Here is a 23,144-nt window from a genome sequence, read left to right as displayed (position 1 = left end):
ATGGTCACCCATTCCCTTTCTGCCTGTGCAACCTTTACCTGTGGTGTGACCACCTCCCTAAACATGCTATCCATGACTTCCTCAGCCTCGTGAATGCTCCAATATGTATGCATCCGCTACTCCAGTGCCGCAATGTGGTCTGTCAGTAGCTTCAGCTGGACACACTTCCCGCACACATGGTCGTCAGGGACACAGGAAGTATCCCTGATTTCCCACATAGCGCAGGAGGAGCAAACTACGGGGCTGAGCTGTCCTGACATGACTTACCCTTTACTTCCTTTAAATTAAGTTAAATTTTTGGTTACCAGCAGCCCCCGCTACACCTCAGAGCTTAGAAACTATAAACCACAGAGTTTAAGTTTGGGAAAAAAAGGAGAAAGAGAGAAATATTCACAAACCAATCACTTACCTGCTTTCTGGTGACGTCACACTTTGATTACTTTTTACCTCTCCCTCCCGCTGATGAATTGGTAAGCCTCGCCTCGCTCCTCATGCCACACCCAGGTCTGCCGCTGTGGTCGGGCCTCGCCTCGCTCCTCACGCCACACCCAGTTCCACCGCTGTGGTCGGGCCTCACTTCGCTCCTCACGCCACACCCAGGTCCGCCGCTGTGATTGGGCCTCGCCTCGCTGCTGCCGCTTTTAAGCCTCACTTCGCTCCTCACGCCACACCCAGGTCCGCCGCTGTGGTCGGGCCTCACCTCGCTGCTGCCGCTTTTAAGCATCGCCTCGCTCCTCACACCATACCCAGGTCCACCGCTGTGGTTGGGCCTCGCCTCGCTGCTGCCGCTGGAGGTGTGCCGCCCGCTGTATTGGTATATAGGCATCAAAAGAAGTGCCCAGGGCCCCTGATTGGGCCCTTTGCCCTGAGCCCAGCCAACGTCGGGCTGGCTGCTTTCAGAAAAATTAGGTCTATCAGTGGCCTAACCAGTGGTCCTTAAAGTGACCACTACAGGCCGCCACCAAAATGGTAAGATTTAAAAAAAACTTACCTCTTGCGCTTCCTTTAAGACGCTCCTTAAAACCTACCTCTTTGACCAAGCTTCTGCCCCAATATCACCTATGTGGCTCGGTGTCAAATTTTGTCTGATTACGGTCCTGTGAAGCGCCCTCGGATGTTTTACTACGTTAAAGGCACTGTATAAATGCACGTTGTTGTTGTTGGATGTGGAGTGCTCCTCCCAGCTCCACATTAAAACCGCCAACCTCACAATCGCTGCCTCCTTCACTCTCCTGGTCGCTGCTTGTCCTCACCCCCCCGCCCGCCCCTCGATAGGTGCCTCCCCCTCCCTCCTTACCCCCTCTTCCAAGAGCTACCTGAGAGAACGATACTTGAAATTCAAATCGTCTTTGCCAGTGAGCTGCCTAGGAATGCCCAGCATGTGTCTGTAACTCGCCGGTCTGTTTCAAACAAGGCCCAATATCGGGTGGGCCTTGGGTCTACCATTCCAGCGCAGGGATCACCCCCAATATCTAGGCCAGTATTCCAGAAGTGTGGTCTACCCAGTGCATTTTATAACTGCTGCATTAGAGATTAAGGAAATATATTGCATGTTCTGTCTTTCTTATTTGTGTTTTGATTATTTAATTTAAATGTAGAGCCATTTTTGGGTTAATTTCTTATTCTGTACTCGAGAAACATGTGAAAGGTATATTGAATGCTAAGACTGATCAGATAAATGGATTGTTTTTTTTAAAGGGCACTGAATCACAATGGTAAACTTTGAATAAATTCATACTCACGAACCCTTTCTGTGCTGATCGAAATCAGGTCATAATCGTGCCATCTTCGTGAAATTTTAATTTTGGGTTTTCCCTTCTTGAGTATCCAATACTATAAACAGAAAGTTCAGATGGTATGATAACCCATCATCTGAATTCTGAGAAGAGGTTATTGCCTAGTAGCCAGAATTGTGTCTTCAGTATTTTCTATACTATGCAATTTGGAGTTGGTAGCGGCAGTTTTCATTTGGTTTCACTCTTTGTTTTTTACAGCTGGAATGATCATACCTCCCGAAGGATGGAATTTGGGTCAACATCTGGCGTGGGAGCACAATATGCTGCAGAACCAAAACAGTAGCTGATTTTCACTGACACAATTAAAACAGAACAAAGTGCTGGGGGCATTGGCCGACACCAATCGCTTGATGCACTATACTGTGCTTCCTAAAGGATTAAAAACTGTGAGGACAATACAGAAAGTTTACTGAAAATTAACCTGTTTATTATCAAGAAATAGCATAGATGTCAAACATAAAATTTTAATGTCAGGATCACTTTTTGGGTGAGCTTGGCAGCTCTCTGGCCTTTTTATGTTCCTGACTATTGTTAGGCGAGGGTATTAAGGGTTATGGATCCAAGACGGGTAGTTAAGATACGGATCAGCCATGATCTCATTGAATGGCGGAAGAGGCTCAAGGGGCTGAGTGGCCTCCTCTTATTCCTATCTACTTTCTACTAAACAAATGGGAGCCCCTTGATAAAAATCCAGCCATTAAAAATGAGTATAAGGAACCCAATACCGCGTTTTGTTCTTTTTCTGCATACTTGTAGGAATTGACGAATTCCTAACCAATAACTGAGGTCGACTCAGGAGATCAATCAAACAGGTCTTTAATGTAAGACTAAACGAGTTCAAACAGTTTGTTGAGATCGATACAGGAGAACCACAAAAACAGGTCTTAACAAGGTGGAGATTCCACGAGGACTGCCCGGACAGTCACGTGGTTTGCGACGTGACATCATCGCGTTTGCCTGCGTTTTCCCGCGCTCTTAAAGGGGCCACGCCCCGTACATACAAACACTATATACAAAACACAATAATGTCTGACACAATGGTACAGGCTTAGGCTGGTGTTAGAACATCGTTAAAGGGAATTATATACAGTTGCCCAGAGTCAATCAGTGGCTCCGCCACATGCGCCCCCCCCCAGAATTCGCTTTAACGGACAAAGTCAAACGGTGAGGGGGTCTGATGAGCCTGTCAGAACGACTCCTGTACTCCTGAGGCGGAGGCTGTTGGGCGGCTGGCGGTCTGGCGGGCGATTGCACTTGGTCTGCTGTAACGGCGATGGGTGGCCGACCTCGTCTCGGCGGTTGTGCTGTCTCGATGGGGCGGTCAAGGTCCAGATGTGCTGGCTTTAAGCGATCGACTGAAATGTGGTCCGGTTTACCACCGACATCCACCGTGAAGGTTTTGTCCCCTGCCTCCAACACACGGAAGGGACCAGTATATGGGGCCTTGAGTGGATCCCTATGAGCATCATGGCGAATAAAGACGTACTCAGCCTTGTGAAGCTCCGGGGGAACGTGCGAACTCTGCAGCCCGTGGTGCGAAGTGGGCACCGGTGCGAAGCATCTGGCTGCCTCCTGGTGACTAGTAAGCTGGTCAGACGCGGACCATGGCTTCATCGAAGCTGGCAGGAAATCCCCCGGGACTCGCAGTGGCTGACCGTACACCAGCTCCGCTGATGAAGAGCGAAGGTCTTCTTTGGGGGCCGTGCGAAGGCCCAACAGGACCCACGGTAGCTTGTCTGCCCATCCAGCGTCCTGGAGGCTGGCCCTCAGGGCGGCTTTCAGTGATCAGTGGAAACGTTCACAGAGGCCATTCGCCTGTGGGTGGTAGGCTGTGGTGCGATGTAATTTGACACCGAGTCCTTGGGCCACTGCATTCCAGAGTTCGGAGGAAAACTGCGGTCCTCTGTCGGAAGAAATATCTGCGGGCACTCCGAACCGGTCGACCCAGGTGGAAATGAATGCCCTGGCCACGTCCGCCAAAGTAGTGGATGACAGGGGAACCGCCTCCGGCCATCTGGTGGTGCAGTCAACCATGGTCAGGATGTGTGAAAAACCATGGGAGGGTGGGAGTGGTCCTACCAGATCCACATTGATATGGTCAAACCATCGTTCCGGAACTGTGAAGGTGGCCAACAGAGCTTTGACGTGGCGCTGCACTTTGGCCTTTTGGCAGACCACGCAGGTGTTGGCCCAGTCGCGGACATCCTTGTGCATGCCATGCCATACGAATTTCGCTGACATCAGCTTCTGAGAGGCCTTCATTCCTGAGTGTGACAACCCATGTATGGCGTTGAACACTTTACGGCGCCAGACGACCAGCACGACCGGGCGAGGGTCCTGTACTGAGACGTCACACAACAGCGTGGTACCTGCCAAATGGAACTTGACGTCGGCCAACCGGAGGCCAGTGACGGTCGTTCTGCAGGCTTGGACTTCTGGGTCTGAGGCTTGGTCCGCTGCCATAAGGGTGTAATCGATGCCCAAATGAACCGTATTGACGGTCGCGCGGGAGAGGCAGTCTGCCACCAGGTTGTCCTTACCGGCCACGTGCTGTATATCCGTGGTGAATTCGGATATGTAGGTCAGTTGACGTTGCTGTCGGGATGACCACGGTTCGGCGGTCTTGGCCATGGCAAAAGTTAGTGGCTTATGGTCTACAAAGGCGGTGAAAGGACGTCCTTCCAGGAGGAAGCAAAAATGGTGGATGGCCAGGAAAAGGGCGAGCAACTCCCGGTCGAACGTGCTATACGCTCTCTCGTTCCACCGTAGTTGACGGCTGAAGAATGCCAACGGCTGCCACGTCCTGTTCACCCACTGCTCTTGCACGGCGCCGATGGCGTAGTCTGACGCGTCGCTGGTGAGGGCGATGGTGGCTCCTGGCAGCGGGTGCGCCAGCATGGTTGCGTTGGCTAAGGTGCTTTTGGTGTCGTCGAACGCTCGGGCCATGTCGTCCATCCAGTCCACCGGGTGCTTGCCAGTCTTGCCCTTGAGGGCCTTGTACAAGGGCTGCATGAGTAGTGCTGCCTTAGGCACGAAACGATGGTAAAAGTTTACCACGCCTAGGAATTCCTGCAGGGCCTTAATGCTTTGTGGGCGTGGGAAGGATATCACCGCCTCTACCTTCGCTTGTAAAGGAACCGCTCCCTCTGCGGTGATGCGATGTCCCAGGAAATCAATTTGGCGCAGGCCAAACTGACACTTGGCTGGGTTGATAATCAGGCCGTATTGGCTGAGGCATCGAGAAAGGGTGCGTAGGTGACAGATATGTTCTTCTTTAGTGTGACTGGCAATTAGGATATCGTCCAGGTAGACGAAGAGGAACTTGAGGTCCCGCAGCACGGAGTCCATCAGGCGTTGGAAAGCCTGGGCGGCGTTCTTTAACCCAAACGGCATTCGCAGAAACTCAAAGAGGCCGAATGGGGTGATGACTGCGGTCTTCTGGACGTCCTGTGGGTGCACTGGGACCTGGTGGTAGCCCCGTACAAGGTCAACTTTCGAGAAGATGGTGCTCCCTGCCAAATGGGCAGAGAAATCCTGGATGTGAGGGATCGGGTACTGATCAGGAGTGGTGGCGTCGTTTAGGCGTCGATAGTCGCCGCATGGTCGCCATCCGCCACCAGGCTTTGGGACGATATGGAGGGGTGAAGACCAGGGACTATTCGACCGGTGAATAATCCCTAACCGTTCCATGGTCGCGAACACTGCCTTTGCGACCGCCAGCTTGCCAGGTTCCAGGCACCAGGCCCACGCGTAGACCAGGGGGCCGTTGGTGGTGATGTGGTGTTCCACACCATGTTTCGTGGCTGTGGAGGAGAACGTGGGTCTTGTGAGGTTGGGAAATTCGGCGAGCAGATGAGCGAACTCATCAGGAGTCGGGAAAGCACAGGCGATGGTGCGCGACGTAGCGTTACTGCGGTAACAAGGGATAGAATTGAAAGTTGCCACGTTGATCAACCGCTGGTTCTTCACGTCGACCAGGAGGCTGTTGGCGCACAGGAATACCGCGCCGAGAATGGGTTGAGAAAACTTGGCTGTCACAAACTCCCAGTGAAAATGTTGCCCCCCGAAGCAGACCTCCACTCGCCGTCTGCCGAAGGTCTGAATTTCTCCGCCATTGGCCGCTTCAATGGCGAGGCCGTGATTCCCTGCCTGCACATCGAGGGCAGACGCGGGCAAAATGCTGCACTGTGCTCCGGTGTAGCACAGAAAACAATGACCGGAGAGCGTGTCGGTGATGAAAAGCAACTTGCCCGCATTGCCGATCGCCATGGCAGCCGTGGGGCGCCCGTTAGACCCGTTCCTCAGTAGTCGCATTTGTTTCTTTGGGGGGAAAGCTGCAGGGAGGGTGGCAACGTCGCGTCTTCGCGCCGAACTGCGCGTGGTAGAAACACAGCCCAGCAGGCTGACGAGCTGGGGCGGCGTCTGTGGGGGATGGGCACCTCGTGGCGGTGCAGTACTGCTGCGTTACCGCGAAAATTTTGTCCGCTTCTGTCGCAAGTGCCGCGCAGTCTTCCACCTCGGATCGGGCCAGGGCAGCTTGCACCTGCTCAGGCAGCTGGCTGAGGAATAGTTCACGGAATAGGAAGCATTCCGGTTCTGAGCCCAGGAGTGTGAGCATTTGGCTCATTAACTCCGAAGGCTTGAAGTCCCCGAGCCCGGGCATAGCGAGCAATTGACGGGCGCGCTCCGATTTAGTGAGCCCGAAAACTTGCAGCAACCGCACCATGAGGGTTTCATACTTGCGCTCCGTTGGAGGGTTCTCGAGGAGGCTGACGATCCGCGAGGCGGTAGAGCTGTCGAGTGCGGAGACCACATAGAGATATTTGGTCTGATCCGCAATGATGTCCCTCAGGGCAAACTGTGCCTCGACCTGAATGAACCACGAGGTCGCTTGCTGCTCCCAGAACTGCGGTAGCTTCAGCGAAACGGCGTTGGCCTCCATGCTGTGTTCTTTTTGCGAAAAACGTTCACAAAAAACGGGGTCACCAATGTAGGAATTGACGAATTCCTAACCAATAACTGAGGTCGACTCAGGAGATCAATCAAACAGGTCTTTAATGTAAGACTAAACGAGTTCAAACAGTTTGTTGAGATCGATACAGGAGAACCACGAAAACAGGTCTTAACAAGGTGGAGATTCCGCGAGGACTGCCCGGACAGTCACGTGGTTTGCGACGTGACGTCATCGCGTTTGCCTGCGTTTTCCCGTGCTCTTAAAGGGGCCACGCCCTGTACATGCAAACACTATATACAAAACACAGTAATGTCCAACACAATGGTACAGGCTTAGGCTAGTGTTAGAACATCGTTAAAGGGAATTATATACAGTTGCCCAGAGTCATTCAGCGGCTCTGCCACATACTTTTGTTTAATTGGTGCAAGCCAACGACTTAACCCAGGGAGCAGTCTTGGAGGAATTACTCAGTCCTTCAGTGTGAGAGAATTGAATTAAATCTTTCAAGTGCTGTTGACTGGTTTCCTTCTCTGGATGTTGTCTGGCTTCAGAAGCTGATGACTGCTATCCTCATTCTAAGGTATTCTTGTTGGCTTGACACGTACAAAAGAGTCAAAGATCGACCTGATTGCATCTATGATTTGACCATGTCAACCAACTAATTTTGGGCTTCTAATTGACTGAAGAAACGGCCTTTAAAGGCAATTTTCAAACAATTAAAGATGAGTATTTCAAAACTTACTATTCCCTCCTAAAGCAGGGGAAGGGGAAAACAGAAAAGAGAAAGTTTTTGAACTTAATTTCCAGGGGGAGGGGGGTGGGAGGGTGGGGGTGGGAGTCCGGGGAGGGTTAAGAAAGATAGGACAGATTAGATTAAACAAGGTAAAAGTAAAATACAGTAAATAGAGAATGGGAGGAGGAAAGGGCAGGAATGAAGTACTTGCATTTGTTTTTGTAATGTATATACCTTTAAGGGGGGAACTACTTTTTACAGCTCATGTATACTGTAGTACCTCACAATCAACACCCATAAAGGTCTCTACCAATATAACCGGCTGGTATTCGGGGTAGCATCAGCTCCGGCTATTTGGCAAAGGGCAAAGGAACAAGTCCTGCAAGGGATCCCAGGGACCCAGTGTTATTTGGACGATATCCTGGTCACGGGTGAAAATGACAGTGATCACCTCGCCAACCTGGAGCAGGTGCTCACTAGATTGAAGGAATATGGGCTCCAAGCTAACCGCCCCAAATGCGAGTTTTAAAAAAAACAGATCTCGTATTGTGGCCACGTTATCGATAAAGAGGGGTTACATAAGTCCCCAGAAAAGATTGATCAAGGCTCCAGCACCGGAAAACGTGTCACAACTGAGGTCGTTCCTCGGGCTGGTAAACTACTACCATAAGTTCTTGCCAAATTTGTCTACAATACTACACCCACTGAACACCCTACTGCAAACTGGAGTGCCATGGAAGTGGAGTGACGAATGTAAACGAGCTTTCCAGAAGAGCAAAACACTAATCACATCGAAAGAGGTATTGGCCCATTTCAACCCAGCACTACCAATTCGGTTGGCGTGTGATGCGTCACCCTACGGCATTGGAGCGCTGCTGTCGCACAAATTCTCGGACAGCTCAGAGAGGCCAATAGCATTTGCGTCACGATCACTAACCTCAGCCGAGCATAACTACGCCCAGATTGACAGGGAGGCCCTCAGCCTAGTGTGGGGAGTGAAAAAGTTCAATCACTATCTGCACGGGCAGAAATTCACCTTGCTGACTGACCACCAGCCCCTTGTCTCCATTTTTAATCCGAAGAAGGGCGTTCCGGTGATGACTGCGCAACGACTACAAAGATGGTCACTCTTTCTAGGGGCGCACCACTATGAGATTGAATATAAGGGCACGAAACAGCACGGAAATGCTGATGGGCTATCACGCCTGCCACTGCCTACTGCGGAGGAAGCACAGCAGTGGATCCTGTCGAAATATTTCATTCGACTATAGTTGAATACCTACCGGTAACTAACGCTCGTATAGAAAAGGAGACCCAAAATGACCCGACACTGTCTCGGGTATATGATTTGACGGTGAAGGGATGGCCAGCACATGGTGACTCACTGTTGCCAGCATTCTCGACAAGAAGAGAACAGCTGTCAGTGTGCCGGGGGACCTTGATGTGTGGATCCCGAGTGGTAATTCCACCCAAGTTAAGGGATAGAGTGCTCAATGAGCTTCATGAGGGTCATCTGGGAGGGGTAAAAATGAAAAGCCTTGCCAGGGCTTATGTGTGGTGGCCGGGAATCGATAAACAAATCGAGGACCTGACCAAGAGCTGCTCAGGATGCCAGAAAGTCCAAAATGCACCACCACATGCCCCTCTACACCCATGGGAGTGGCCCTCATCTCCATGGCAACGGGTGCATATTGATTTTGCTGGTCCATTCATGGACTCAATGTTTTTAATAGCCGTAGATGCGCACTCAAAATGGCCTGAGGTCATCAAAATGTCCTCCACCACCACGGAGAAAACTATTGCAGTCCTACGGACCATTTTTGCCAGGAACGGCTTGCCAGAACAGATTTGCTCCGATAACGGACCACAGTTTGTGTCCGAAGAGTTCCGGAGGTTCATGAAGAAGAATGGGGTAAGGCATTACACATCCGCCCCATATCATCCAGCCACAAATGGATTGGCTGAGAGGTTCGTACAAACCTTTAAGAAGGCAATAAAGGCTGTGTACAATGACAACATTCCGCTGCAGCATAAGGTGGACAATTTCCTGTTCGCCTACCGGAATGCGACACATGCAGTCACCAACCAGGCCCCGGCCATGATGTTCTTTAACCGAAGGTTAAGATCTCGCCTGGATTTGCTCAGACCAAACGTACGAAGAGATGTTGAGAGTAAGCAATTCCAGCACATCCATGAGAAGCCAACAAGGAGCTTCAATGTAGGGCAACCAGTCTTGGCCCGCGACTACCGAACAGAAAAATGGCAGCCAGGAACGATATGCACACGGCAGGGGCCACTAATGTACACAGTGGACGTTGGGGAGAACTTCGTGAGATGCCATGCTGACCAGATCCTAGAGTCACAGGAACAAGTCAACCCCATGCCTCGCCCATACGTACCTGGTGAGGAACCCGACGTACAGGTCGCATCTACCCCAGAAACAGTAGCATCGGAAGCTGATGACCCAACCGACGACAGGGGGCCAGAATTGCCTCCGCACCAAGAGCGAGACACTCGGGAAAGGCGCTATCCAGAAAGGATCAGAAAGCCTCCCCAAAGACTGAATATATAAATGGACTATTTTCAGCTAACGTTGTATGTTAAAAGTGTTAATTGTAATTAGTTTGTTATTTAATTGTTAAATGAGTGTTATGGTACTATTAATCTAAAAGGGGAGGAATTGTAATGTATATACCTTTAAGGGGGGAACTACTATTTACAGCTCATGTATACTGTAGTACCGACAGTGACCACACCTGTATATCGCACTGAGTAGTAATCTGTACAGTTCAGTTCCAGAGTGAGCCACGTTGAGTAAACACCTGTTGTACCGTTCTCCTGCAGTCTGTGTCTTACTATTGACAGACACAACAGTTTTAATTACAACTATGTTCTCGGTTAACAGTAATAAAGCTATTCCTGATGTCTGATTAGCTTTGGGTGACCGCTTGGTGGAACACCTCCGTTCAGTCCGTAAGGGTGACCCCGAGCTTTCGGTTGCCTGTCACTTTAATTCTCCGCTCCACTTCCACTCTGATCTCTCCATCCTTGGCCTCTTACACCATTCCAATGAAGCTCAACATAAGCGCGAGAAACAGCACCTCATCTTTTGATTAGGCAATTTACAGCCTTCTGGACTCAACATCGGGTTCAACAATATCAGATCATAACCTCGGCCTCTATTTTTTTTCACATGGCAGCTGTTGATGATTCTGCCATTCCCATTTACACCTCATCTAGAGTCATCTTTTGTTTCTTTACTTGTCCCATTACCACCTCCGTTTGCCTTGCACCATCATCCCTTTTGTCTTTTAATCTCTCCTGCCTTCCATCCTATCGCAGACCTTCCCTTTTGTTCTTTCCTCCCCTCCATCCTTTCCCTGCCCCTGCAATTGCTTAAAAATCTGTTACATCTCTAATTGTTTCCAGTTCTGACGAAGGGTCATCAACCTGAAATGTTAACTTTCTTTCTCTCTCCACAGATGCTGCCTGACCTGCTGAATGTTTCCAGCATTTTCTGTTTTTATTTCAGATTTCCAGCATCTGCAGTATTTTACTTTTGTCTGATTAGCTTTGTTGTAATATGCTGGGCCATTTACTTTGTGGCAGTTTTTAAACAAATCATTGGGGCAGTAATTCCTCCCCAAACACGTGAGTACGGAAGGGGTACTCACGCGTCTGGCCGGAGGAAATGCCGGTTTTCAGCATGCACAGCACATGCGCTGAAAACCGGCATTTCCTCTCCTCTAACCCAAGAGGTGAAGAGGCTAGCGCGTGCGCTGTAGGGGGCAGCGCGTGCGTCTTGGATTTCCTCTGTTTTGGGGGATTTGCGCATGTGTAAAGGCCTCCGGTCTTTACGCTTGTAAAAAGCACACGTAAGTATTTATTTTTACAGGTAAGTGGTGTTTTAGTGTAATTTAGAAAAAAATTTTCATACAGGTTTATTATTTTAAAGAATTTACAATAAGGTAAGTTTAGTTTTAGACCCTTTTTATTAAAAATTTATTTTTTTCACAAAAAAAAATTATTGTTTAAATTATTTTTTTAAACTTATTTATACTTAATTTAATGATTGGGATGTTTTTTAAATTTTTATTTAAAGTTTAAATAGTGTTTTGGGCCCCCGTAGTTTTCATGAGTTTGACAGTTCTTACTCTCAAACTCATGAATGAACCTTCCCCTCCCCTGATTGGTTGTACAGTGCTCACCTGATCCCAGCCGGCACATCGCACTAACGACGCCGCTGGATCAGGTAAGCACTGCGCGCTGACATCTGAACCGGGCCTGTGACAGGAAATGCAAGCAGGCCCGGGCTTCAGATGTCGGCGCGCAGGGTGAGTGCAGATCGGGGGCTTGCACGCGCGGCAAGCCCCCAACACCAAGTTCTGGGCCCTTGTCTTTAACAAGCATTGTAATGTCCGAATTAAAAGTAGTGGACTTTGTTGATATCACTGCTGTGTAATGAACAAGTTACCTCTTCCCAAAGATTTTTTTTTTAAAAATCTCCCATAAAACTCAACAAATAGTTTTCTGTTTCCATTCCCATTCACTTATTGTCAATCAGTCTCTTTCACAGACTGGTTGCCATCACCTTCAGCTTTCTCCAAAAATATTGCCACTCAGGGCTTCTGCGAGGGGACGCACTGCTGTGATTAATGAGTTGGATGCTGACAAGATTGCCCCAGGTCCAAAGCAGAGGCCACACACAGCATGGAATTGCACTGTGCCGCCCGCAGCCCTTCATACAGCTCATATCTCCCAGACTCTGCTCGGGACTGCTAATGGCAAGAACAGCCTTCTTCCCCTATTCAGACCCACAACCGATTGGGAGATTTTAAAGTAAAATATAAAACCTCCATGAGGGCCTGGTGAATTTATCTAATGGATAGCTGAGCTGTACATACATCAAGGCCACAGCTCAGTTCTCTTCTGTCCACTGAGTTTGCTGGCCAAAACCAGGTGGACTACAGGATTACTACAATCAATCTGCAGTCCCCTGGGTAAGGGAGAAAAATTAGCTTGGGTTCTTGCTTCTACACGTAATAAAGGCACGTTGGTAGATGGCAGCAAGGATAAGATAGGCGCTGACTACTAGGCGCTGACTCCGTTCTGGGGTATAATTCCACTAGTGTTGGCACCAACATTGCTGGGGTGTGATTGCACTGGCACTGGCGATGTCCTCCATAGCTGAATAATTCATTGACACACACTACCATGAATGATGGTCAATTGAGTCAGACACCAGCGCGACGTCAGCACCAACACCAGTGCAACCAGACCCCAGCTAGGTGTCAGCACCAACACCAGTGCAACCACACCCCAGCTAGGTGTCAGCACCAATACCAATGCAACCACATCCCAGCTAGGTGTCAGCACCAATGCCAGTGCAACTACACCCCAGCTAGGTGTCAGCACCCACACCAGTGCAACCACACCCCAGCTAGGTGTCAGCACCAATGCCAGGGCAACCACACCCCAGCTAGGTGTCAGCACCAATACTAGTGCAACCAGAATCCAGCTTGGCATCAGCACCAATGCCAGTGCAACCGTGCCCCAGATAGGTGTCAGCACCAATGCCAGTGCAACCACACCCCAGATAGGTGTCAGCACCAATGCCAGTGCAACCACACCCTAGCTAGCTGTCAGCACCAACACCAGTGCAACCACACCCCAGTTAGGTGTCAGCACCAATGCCAGTGCAACCACACCCCAGCTAGGTGTCAGCACCAATGCTAGTGCAACCAGACCCCAGCTAGGCATCAGCACCAATGCTAGTGCACCCGTGCCCCAGCTAGGTGTCACCGCCAATACCAGTGCAAGCACACCCCAGCGAGGAGTCAGCACCAAAACCAGTGCAAACAGACCCCAGCTAGGCATCAGCACCAATGCCAGTGCACCCGTGACCCAGCTAGGTGTCACCGCCAATACCAGTGCAAGCACACACCAGCGAGGAGTCAGCACCAAAACCAGTGCAAACAGACCCCAGCTAGGCATCAGCACCAATGCCAGTGCACCCGTGACCCAGCTAGGTGTCACCGCCAATACCAGTGCAACCACACCCCAGCTAGGAGTCAGCACCAACACCAGTGCAACCTTGCCCCAACGAGGCATCAGCACCAACACCAGTGCAACCACACTCCAGCTAGGTGCCAGCACCAATGCTAGTGCAAACAGATCCCAGTTAGGCATCAGCACCAATGCCAGGGCACCCGTGCCCCAGCTAGGTGTCAGCACCAATGCCAGTGCAACCACACCCCAGCTAGGTGTCAGCACCAACACCAGTACAACCACACTCCAGCTAGGCATCAGCACCAATGCCAGTGCACCCGTGCCCCAGCTAGGTGTCAGCACCAATGCCAGTGCAACCACACCCCGGATAGGTGTCAGCACCAATGCCAGTACAACCATACCCCAGCTAGGTGTCAGCACCAACATCAGTGCAACCACACCCCAGCTAGGTGCCAGCACCAACACAAGTGCAACAACACCCCAGCTAGGTGCCAGGACCAACACAAGTGCAACCACACCCCAGCTAGGTGCCAGCACCAACACAAGTGCAACCACACCCCAGCTAGGTGTCAGCACCAATACCAGTGCAACTACGCCCCAGCTAGGTGTCAGCACCAACACCAGTGCAACCATACCACAGCTAGGTGTCAGCACCAACACCAGCGCAACCACACACCAGCAAGGTGTCAGCACCAACACCAGTGCAACCAGACCGCAGCAAGGCATCAGCACCAATGCTAGTGCAACCACACTCCAGCTAGGTGTCAGCACCAACACCAGTGCAACCGTGCCCCAGCTAGGTGTCAGCACCAACACCAGTGCAACCGTGCCCCAGCTAGGCGTCAGCACCAACACCAGTGCAACCGCACTCCAGCTAGATGTCAGCACCAATGCTAGTGTAAACAGACCCCAGCTAGGCATCAGCACCAATGCCAGTGCAACCGTGCCCCAGCTAGGTGTCAGCACCAACACCAGTGCAACCGTGCGCCAGCTAGGTGTCAGCACCAACACCAGTGCAACCACACTCCAGCTGGTGTCAGCACCAACACCAGTGCAACCACACCCCAGCTCGGTGTCAGCACCAATGCCAGTGCAACCACACCCCAGCTAGGTGTCAGCACCAACACCAGTGCAACCACACTCCAGCTAGGTGTCAGCACTAACACCAGTGAAACCAAACTCCAGTTACGTGTCTGCAACAATGCCAGGGCAACCACACCCCAGCTAGGTGTCAGCACCAATGCCAATGCAACCGTGCCCCAGCTAGGTGTCAGACCAACACCAGTGCAACCACACCCCAGCTAGGTGTCAGCACCAATGCCAGTGCAACCACACCACACCAAGGCATCAGCATCAATGCAAATGCAACCATGCCCCAGCTAGGTGTCAGCACCAATGCCAGTGCAACCACACCCCAGTGAGGTGTCAGCACCAACACCAGTGCAACCACACTTCAGCTAGGTGTCAGCACCAACAACAGTGGAACCACACTCCAGCTATGGTGTCAGCACCAATGCCTGTGCAACCACATCCCAGCTAGCTGTCAGCACCAAAACCAGTGCAACCACGCCCCAGCTAGGTGTCAGCACTAACACCAGTGCAACCGTGCCCCAGCTAGGCATAGGCACCAATACCAATGCAACCACACTCCAGCTAGGTGTCAGCACCAACACCAGTGCAACCACGCTCCAGCTAGTTGTCAGCACCAACACCAGTGCAACCACGCTCCAGCTAGGTGTCAGCACCAACACCAGTACAACCACACCCCAGCTAGGTGTCAGCACCAACACCAGTGCAACCACACTCCAGCTATGGTGTCAGCACCAACACCAGTGCAACCAAATCCCAGCTAGATGACAGCACCAACACAAGTGCCACCACGTTCCAGCCATGTGTCAGCACGAACACCAGTGCAATGACACCCCAGCTAGGTGTCAGCACCAACACCAGTGAAACCGTGCCCCAGCTAGGTGTCAGCACCAACACCAGTGAAACCACACCCCAGCTAAGTGTCAGCACCAACAACAGTGCAACCGTGCCCCAGCTAGGTGTCAGTACCAATGCCAGTGCAACCACACCCCAGCTAGGCGTCAGCACCAACACAAGTGCATCAACACCTGAGCTAGGTGTCAGCACCAACACCAGTGCAACCACACCCCAGCTAGGCGTCAACACCAACACCAGTGCAAACACACACCAGCTAGGTGTCAGCACCAACACCAGTGCAACCACACTCTAGCTATGGTGTCAGCACCAACGCCAGTGCAACCACATCACAGCTAGGTGTCAGCACCAACACCAGTGAAACCATGCTCCAGCTAGGAGTCAGCACCAACACCAGTGCAACCATGCTCCAGCTAGGTGTCAGCACCAACACCAGTGCAACCGCCCTCCAGCTAGGTGTTAGCACCAACACCAGTGCAACCGTGCCCCAGCTAGGTGTCAGCACCAACACCAGTGCAACCGTGCCCCAGCTAGGTGTTAGCACCAACACCAGTGCAACCACACCCCAGCTAGGTGTCAGCACCAACACAAGTGCAACCAGACCCCAGTCATGTCTTAGCACAAAAACCAGTGCAACCACACCCCAACTTGATGTCAGCACCAATGCCAGTGCAACCACACCCCAGCTAGGTGTCAGCAGCAACACCAGTGCAACCACGCTCCAGCTAGGTTTCAGCACCAACATCAGTGCAACCAAATTTCAGCTAGGTGTCAGCACCAACACCAGTGCAAACGTGCCCCAGCTAGGTGTTAGCACCATCACCATTGCAACCAAATTTCTGCTAGGTGTCAGCACCAACACCAGTGCAACCACACTCCAGCTATGGTGTCAGCACCAATGCCAGTGCAACCACATCGCAGCTAGGTGTCAGCAGCAACACCAGTGCAACCACGCTCCAGCCATGTGTCAGCGCCAACACCAGTGCAACGACACCCCAGCTAGGTGTCAGCACCAACACCAATGCAACCGTGCCCCAGCTAGGTGCCAGCACCAATACCAGTTCAACCCTGCCCCAGCTAGGCATCAGCACCAATGCCAGTGCAACCACACCCCAGCTAGGTGTCAGCACCAATACCAGTGCAACCACACCGCAGCAAGGTGTCAGCACCAACACCAGTGCAACCATACCACAGCTAAGTGTCTGCACCAACACCAATGCAACCACAACCCAGCTAGGTGTCAGCACCAACACCAGTGCAATCACACCCCAGTTTGGTGTCAGCACCAACACCAGTGCAACCACACCCCAGCTAGGTGTCAGCAACAATGCCAGTGCAACCACAGTTCAGCAAGGTGTCAGCACCAACACCAGTGCAACCACGCTCCAGCTAGGTGTCAGCACCAACACCAGTGCAACCACACCACAGCTAGGTGTCAGCACCAACACCAGTGCAACCGTGCCCCTGCTAGGTTTCAGCACCAATACCAATGCAACCATGCCGCAGCTAGGCGTCAGCACCAATGCCAGTGCAATCACACCCCAGCTAGGTGTCAGCACCAACACAAGTGCAACCACACCCCAGCTAGGTGTCAGCACCAATACCAGTGCAACCACACCGCAGCTAGGTGTCAGCACCAACACCAGTGCAACCATACCCCAGCTAGGTGTCAGCACCAACATCAGTGCAACCACACCCCAGTTAGGTGTCTGCACCAATGCCAGTGCAACCACACCCCAGCTAGGTGTCAGCACCAATGCTAGTGCAACCAGAACCCAGCTAGGCATCAGCACCAATGCTAGTGCAACCATGCCCCAGCTAGATGTCAGCACCAATGCCAGTGCAACCACACTCCAGCTAGGTGTCAGCACCAACACCAGTGCAACCGTGCCCCAGCTAGGTGTCAGCACCAACACCAGTGCAAACGTGCCCCAGCTAGGCGTCAGCATCAACACCAGTGCAACCACACTCCACCTAGGTGTCAGCACCAATGCTAGTGCAAACAGACCTCAGCTAGGCATCAGCACCAATGCCAGTGCAACCGTGCCCCAGCTAGGTGTCAGCACCAATGCCAGTGCAACCACACCCCAGCTAGGTGTCAGGACCAACACCGGTGCAACCACACTCCAGCTAGGTGTCAGCACCAACACCAGTGCAACCGTGCCCCAGCTAGGTGTCAGCACCAACACCAGTGCAACCGTGCCCCAGCTAGGTGTCAGCACCAACACCAGTTCAACCACACTCCAGCTGGTGTCAGCACCAATGCCAGTGCAACCACACCTCAGCTAGGTGTTAGCACCAACACCAGTGCAACCACACCCCAGCTAGGTGGCAGCACCAACACCAGTGCAACCCAGCTCCAGCTAGGTTTCAGCACCAACACCAGTGCAACCGTGCCCCAGCTAGGTGTTAGCACCATCACCATTGCAACCACATTTCAGCTAGGTGTCAGCACCAACACCAGTGGAACCGTGCCCCAGCTAGGTGTCAGCACCAATACCAGTGGAAACGTGCCCCAGCTATGTGTCAGCACCAATGCGAGTGCAACCACATCCCAGCTAGGTGTCAGCACCAACACCAGTGCAACCACGCTCCAGCCATGTGTCAGCACCAACACCAGTGCAACGACACCCCAGTTAGGTGTCAGCAGCAACACCAGTGCAACCATGCCCCAGCTAGTTGCCAGCACCAATACAAGTTCAACCGTGCCCCAGCTAGGCGTCAGCACCAATGCCAGTGCAACCACACCCCAGCTAGGTGTCAGCACCAATACCAGTGCAACCATGCCCCAGGTAGTCGTCAGCAACAACACCAGTGAAACCACACCCCAGCTAAGTGTCAGCACCAACACCAGTGCTACCGTGCCTCAGCAAGGTGTCAGCAACAATGTCAGTGCAACTACACCCCAGCTAGGTGTCAGCACCAACACCAGTGCAACAACATCCCAGCTAGGTGTCAGCACCGGCACCAGTGGTACCACACCCCAGCTAGGCATCAACAACAACACCAGTGCAACCAAACCCCTGCTAGATGTCAGCAACAATTCCAGTGCAACCACAGTTCAGCAAGGTGTCAGCACAAACACCAGAGCAACCACACTCCAGCTATGGTGTCAGCACCGATACCAGTGCAACCACATCCTAGCTAGGTGTCAGCATCAACACCAGTGCAACCACGCTCCAGCTAGGTGTCAGCACCAACACCAGTGCAAGCGCACTCCAGCTAGGCGTCAGCACCAACACAAGTGCAACCAGACCCCAGCAAGGTGTTAGAACAAACAGCAGTGCAACTGTGCCACAGCTAGGTGTCAGCACCAATGCCAGTGCAACCACACTTCAGCTATGGTGTCAGCACCAACACCAGGGCAACCACTTCGCAGCTAGGTGTCAGCACGAATGCCAGTGCAACCACACCACAGCTAGGTGTCACCACCAATACCAGTGCAACCACGCTCCAGCTGGGTTTCAGCACCAACACCAGTGCAACCACACCCCAGCTCGGTGTCAGCACCAATGCCAGTGCAACCACACCCCAGCTAGGTGTCAGCACCAACACCAGTGCAACCACACTCCAGCTAGGTGTCAGCACTAACACCAGTGAAACCAAACTCCAGTTACGTGTCTGCAACAATGCCAGGGCAACCACACCCCAGCTAGGTGTCAGCACCAATGCCAATGCAACCGTGCCCCAGCTAGGTGTCAGACCAACACCAGTGCAACCACACCCCAGCTAGGTGTCAGCACCAATGCCAGTGCAACCACACCACACCAAGGCATCAGCATCAATGCAAATGCAACCATGCCCCAGCTAGGTGTCAGCACCAATGCCAGTGCAACCACACCCCAGTGAGGTGTCAGCACCAACACCAGTGCAACCACACTTCAGCTAGGTGTCAGCACCAACACCAGTGGAACCACACTCCAGCTATGGTGTCAGCACCAATGCCTGTGCAACCACATCCCAGCTAGCTGTCAGCACCAAAACCAGTGCAACCACGCCCCAGCTAGGTGTCAGCACTAACACCAGTGCAACCGTGCCCCAGCTAGGCATAGGCACCAATACCAATGCAACCACACTCCAGCTAGGTGTCAGCACCAACACCAGTGCAACCACGCTCCAGCTAGGTGTCAGCACCAACACCAGTACAACCACACCCCAGCTAGGTGTCAGCACCAACACCAGTGCAATGACACCCCAGCTAGATGTCAGCACCAACACCAGTGAAACCGTGCCCCAGCTAGGTGTCAGCACCAACACCAGTGAAACCACACCCCAGCTAAGTGTCAGCACCAACAACAGTGCAACCGTGCCCCAGCTAGGTGTCAGTACCAATGCCAGTGCAACCACACCCCAGCTAGGCGTCAGCACCAACACAAGTGCATCAACACCTGAGCTAGGTGTCAGCACCAACACCAGTGCAACCACACCCCAGCTAGGCGTCAACACCAACACCAGTGCAAACACACACCAGCTAGGTGTCAGCACCAACACCAGTGCAACCACACTCTAGCTATGGTGTCAGCACCAACGCCAGTGCAACCACATCACAGCTAGGTGTCAGCACCAACACCAGTGAAACCATGCTCCAGCTAGGAGTCAGCACCAACACCAGTGCAACCATGCTCCAGCTAGGTGTCAGCACCAACACCAGTGCAACCGCCCTCCAGCTAGGTGTTAGCACCAACACCAGTGCAACCGTGCCCCAGCTAGGTGTCAGCACCAACACCAGTGCAACCGTGCCCCAGCTATGTGTTAGCACCAACACCAGTGCAACCACACCCCAGCTAGGTGTCAGCACCAACACAAGTGCAACCAGACCCCAGTCATGTCTTAGCACAAACACCAGTGCAACCACACCCCAACTTGATGTCAGCACCAATGCCAGTGCAACCACACCCCAGCTAGGTGTCAGCACCAACACCAGTGCAACCACGCTCCAGCTAGGTTTCAGCACCAACATCAGTGCAACCAAATTTCAGCTAGGTGTCAGCACCAACACCAGTGCAAACGTGACCCAGCTAGGTGTTAGCACCATCACCATTGCAACCAAATTTCTGCTAGGTGTCAGCACCAACACCAGTGCAACCACACTCCAGCTATGGTGTCAGCACCAATGCCAGTGCAACCACATCGCAGCTAGGTGTCAGCAGCAACACCAGTGCAACCACGCTCCAGCCATGTGTCAGCGCCAACACCAGTGCAACGACACCCCAGCTAGGTGTCAGCACCAACACCAATGCAACCGTGCCCCAGCTAGGTGCCAGCACCAATACCAGTTCAACCCTGCCCCAGCTAGGCATCAGCACCAATGCCAGTGCAACCACACCCCAGCTAGGTGTCAGCACCAATACCAGTGCAACCACACCGCAGCAAGGTGTCAGCACCAACACCAGTGCAACCATACCACAGCTAAGTGTCCGCACCAACACCAATGCAACCACAACCCAGCTAGGTGTCAGCACCAACACCAGTGCAATCACACCCCAGTTTGGTGTCAGCACCAACACCAGTGCAACCACACCCCAGCTAGGTGTCAGCAACAATGCCAGTGCAACCACAGTTCAGCAAGGTGTCAGCACCAACACCAGTGCAACCACGCTCCAGCTAGGTGTCAGCACCAACACCAGTGCAACCACACCACAGCTAGGTGTCAGCACCAACACCAGTGCAACCGTGCCCCTGCTAGGTTTCAGCACCAATACCAATGCAACCGTGCCGCAGCTAGGCGTCAGCACCAATGCCAGTGCAATCACACCCCAGCTAGGTGTCAGCACCAACACAAGTGCAACCACACCCCAGCTAGGTGTCAGCACCAATACCAGTGCAACCACACCGCAGCTAGGTGTCAGCACCAACACCAGTGCAACCATACCCCAGCTAGGTGTCAGCACCAACATCAGTGCAACCACACCCCAGTTAGGTGTCTGCACCAATGCCAGTGCAACCACACCCCAGCTAGGTGTCAGCACCAATGCTAGTGCAACCAGACCCCAGCTAGGCATCAGCACCAATGCTAGTGCAACCATGCCCCAGCTAGATGTCAGCACCAATGCCAGTGCAACCACGCTCCAGCTAGGTGTCAGCACCAACACCAGTGCAACCACACCACAGCTAGGTGTCAGCACCAACACCAGTGCAACCGTGCCCCTGCTAGGTTTCAGCACCAATACCAATGCAACCGTGCCGCAGCTAGGCGTCAGCACCAATGCCAGTGCAATCACACCCCAGCTAGGTGTCAGCAGCAACACAAGTGCAACCACACCCCAGCTAGGTGTCAGCACCAATACCAGTGCAACCACACCGCAGCTAGGTGTCAGCACCAACACCAGTGCAACCATACCCCAGCTAGGTGTCAGCACCAACATCAGTGCAACCACACCCCAGTTAGGTGTCTGCACCAATGCCAGTGCAACCACACCCCAGCTAGGTGTCAGCACCAATGCTAGTGCAACCAGACCCCAGCTAGGCATCAGCACCAATGCTAGTGCAACCATGCCCCAGCTAGATGTCAGCACCAATGCCAGTGCAACCACACTCCAGCTAGGTGTCAGCACCAACACCAGTGCAACCGTGCCCCAGCTAGGTGTCAGCACCAACACCAGTGCAACCGTGCCCCAGCTAGGCGTCAGCATCAACACCAGTGCAACCACACTCCACCTAGGTGTCAGCACCAATGATAGTGCAAACAGACCTCAGCTAGGCATCAGCGCCAATGCCAGTGCAACCGTGCCCCAGCTAGGTGTCAGCGCCAATGCCAGTGCAACCACACCCCAGCTAGGTGTCAGGACCAACACCGGTGCAACCACACTCCAGCTAGGTGTCATCACCAACACCAGTGCAACCGTGCCCCAGCTAGGTGTCAGCACCAACACCAGTGCAACCGTGCCCCAGCTAGGTGTCAGCACCAACACCAGTTCAACCACACTCCAGCTGGTGTCAGCACCAATGCCAGTGCAACCACACCCCAGCTAGGTGTTAGCACCAACACCAGTGCAACCACACCCCAGCTAGGTGGCAGCACCAACACCAGTGCAACCATGCCCCAGCTAGGCATCAGCACCAACACCAGTACAACCACACCCCAGCAAGGTGTCAGCACCAACACCAGTGAAACCAAACTCCAGCTAGGTGTCTGCAACAATGCCAGTGGAACCACACCCCAGCTAGGTGTCAGCACCAATGCCAATGCAACCGTGCCTCAGCTAGGTGTCAGCACCAATGCCAGTGCATCCATACCCCAGCTAGGTGTCAGCACAAATGCCAGTGGAACCACACCACACCAAGCCATCAGCACCAATGCCAATGCAACCGTGCCCCAGCTAGGTGTCAGCACCAATGCCAGTGCAACCACACCCCAGTGAGGTGTCAGCACCAACACCAGTGCAACCACACTTCAGCTAGGTGTCAGCACCAACACCAGTGGAATCACACTCCAGCTATGGTGTCAGCACCAATTCCAGTGCAACCACATCCCAGCTAGGTGTCAGCACCAACACCAGTGCAACCGTGCCCCAGCTAGGTGTTAGCACCAACACCAGTGCAACCGTGCCCCAGCAAGGCATAGGCACCAACAACAATGCAGCCACACTCCAGCTAGGTGTCAGCACCAACACCAGTGCAACCACACCCCAGCTAGATGTCAAAAACAATGCCAGTGCAACCATACCCCAGCTAGGTGTCAGCACCAACACCAGTGCAACCCTGCTCC

Source organism: Somniosus microcephalus, chromosome 4, assembly GCF_052327205.1.
Source record: "Somniosus microcephalus isolate GS21.2 chromosome 4, FLI_Smic_1.0, whole genome shotgun sequence".
Classification (NCBI taxonomy): Eukaryota; Metazoa; Chordata; class Chondrichthyes; order Squaliformes; family Somniosidae; genus Somniosus; species Somniosus microcephalus.
The sequence above is the reverse complement of the archived record's forward strand: the minus strand, read 5'-3'. Positions refer to the sequence as shown.